We start from the raw sequence: 2,673 nt of genomic DNA on the forward strand, positions 1-2,673 counted from the left end.
ATTATATTTGCAGTTGTTATTCATGATAGACTCCAGCTTCCATGAGGTTATTTTACATGCTTTTTTTGGATAAAGTCTAGTGCTACTATGTGCAGAATTTCTAAACATAAGTTATTGTTCATTCATATCTATCCTTTCACTGCATCAAAAGAAAGAATTTCCTTAAACTAAAATATTAAAACCATTAAACACCTTTGTGACTAGTTTTTGTCATTTCCTCTACCCAGAGTCACAGATTCAAGTACACTTTTCCAAGATACTGATATCACTGCACATTAATGACCAACCTCTGAATCTTGAACATTTTTAATTTAAACAAAATTAAGTAGATGCATGTGTTTAAGAACATGAAGGCAGGCATGGTTCTTTCTTTTGAGGCTGTTTTCTGGCTGTCCCATACCCTATACATGTTCTACATCTATTTCTTGTCTGTTCATGATAGGATGCTGCTAAGAAAGATGCTGAATGTTCACTTAGCACCTTTTCTCTTTTCTCTTTTCTCTTTTCTCTTTTCTCTTTTCTCTTTTCTCTTTTCTCTTTTCTCTTTTCTCTTTTCTCTTTTCTCTTTTCTCTTTTCTCTTTTCTCTTTTCTCTTTTCTCTTTTCTCTTTTCTCTTTTTTCTTTTCTCTTTTCTTCCCTTCCCTTTCCCTTTCCCTTTCCCTTTCCCTTTCCCTTTCCCTTTCCCTTTCCCTTTCCCTTTCCCTTTCCCTTTCCCTTTCCCTTTCCCTTTCCCTTTCCCTTTCCCTTTCCCTTTCCCTTTCCCTTTCCCTTTCCCTTTCCCTTTTCCTTTCCCTTCCTTTCCTTTTTGTTTTTGTTTTTGTTTTTGTTTTTGTTTTTGTTTTTTTGTTTTTGTTTTTGTTTTTGTTTTTGTTTTGTTGGGGCGTTGAATGTTTGGGATTTTTTGTGTATGTGTGTGCATATGTATTTGTGGAACATCTCATCTAGAAACATATTATTCTCAGGCCCCACTTGGCATGGCTTCTAATGAAGAAATTAACTCCAGGCAGATAAATTCTGAGATGCAAATCTTGTCCAGAGCCCCATGCTTTGGCATTGGAAAATATGGTTTGTGTACAAGATCTCTGAGAGCTGTCTGTGACCTTGAATAAAACAAAGCACTCTCTCACACACCTTATTCTTTACCTCTCATCAAACGCAGAATGTAAAGACTTCTCCTTTTAATTCTGTTCTTGTCAATAACCTTGCACAGAAAACACAGGAAGACAACAGCAAGAAGAAATGCATCAGGAATGGGCAGAGGGTGATCCAGAGTGATGAAGAGTGGTGGTGATTTGAAAAAAAAGGGGAGTGGTACAGAAGACAGAAACTTGGAGATCACGTTCATTGCTGCTTTTTTTTCTTCCTAGAAAAATCAAGATGCCATTATTTTAAACAAACTGTTATTCTGGTAATATATGTATGTATCAGAGTGATTTTTTGAACATGACATCTGTCTCACCACACTCATTCTCTCTCAATAAAAGTTACATTGGGGTAAAAATAACATCAATTTTTATGCTCTCTGGCTGGTGCACATCAGCTCTAGGTGCATCAGTCAACAGAAAGCATGCATTCAGAAAGGCACACTGGCATGTCACAATAAAACAGTTTGAAGTAAGGGGACTTAAAAGTGCAGAGCACAAACAGTCTTTGCCCATCTTTCCACTACTTGTGGATACAGTGGGGATTCCACGGGTTTGTATTAAAGACTGGACCAAAATGCCAAGCATGTCCAAGCAGAGGTTTGTTCTGTCCCTTCATGGAATGATGGAGTCATGTCAGAGGAAAAAAGCTTAGTTTTTATTATTTTTTATATCATAAAGCAAAAGTTGCTCTAAACTATTAAACAATCCTTTGAAAACCATTGGGCATGTTAAGAGGATTACAGCTATAGATTGTATCTTATTATTAATACATAGATATTTGTAAATGTTGCTAACCTTCTTAAAGGATCCTTAAACACGGGAATTATTCTTTTCTCTGAGGGTATAGTCCATAGTACTAGGATTTTAAAATTCTACCATGCTGCAAATTATTTTCTCAGTGTCTAAGTACAGAAGAAAGCTTACTCAAAGTTGTTCCAGAATCCTTTTCGGTTTTTTCCTTCTGGAAATAGCTGCAATTATACCATTCCAGACTGCTCGTTTATCCCAAAAATACATTGTCTAGAACTCTCACCAAAAGGTTGTGTATTTAATTTTCTGTGCTATCTTTATGTCCTCTTAGATCTAACACTACACATGCATTATCTCTGAGATGGTATTCCCACTCAAGGAATAAGAATTGCAAACAGTGACCTCATGCCCAGCCACAAAAGAACTATAACTATAGGTACATATATGCTTAGATGTGTTTAGATCTATTCATTAACGTCATTGTTAACATCAAGGTGGAGAAACAGGTTTGTCTTGAGACCCAGGAAATTTTTGCTGCAGAACTGACCAAGAAACCATTGCTGCAGACACAGAAAAGGTCACATAGGTCAAGCATTTTTACAGTATAGAGATATCTTACATGTAGTTTTAAAGCAATAACAATGGATCCTCTATATTCCACATAGCCTGCTAGGACCGATAGGCCAGCTGGGTATTGTAATGCTGCAAAACAGAGGTTCATGCTGAACCAGCTGAAGATGGTGTTGCAATAGTGACTTCAACAGACTCTTGTCATCAT

The sequence above is a fragment of the Chamaea fasciata genome, unplaced genomic scaffold, assembly GCF_029207755.1.
Source record: "Chamaea fasciata isolate MVZ Bird 193981 ecotype frontalis unplaced genomic scaffold, bChaFas1.0.hap1 SCAF_3, whole genome shotgun sequence".
NCBI classification, from domain to species: Eukaryota; Metazoa; Chordata; class Aves; order Passeriformes; family Sylviidae; genus Chamaea; species Chamaea fasciata.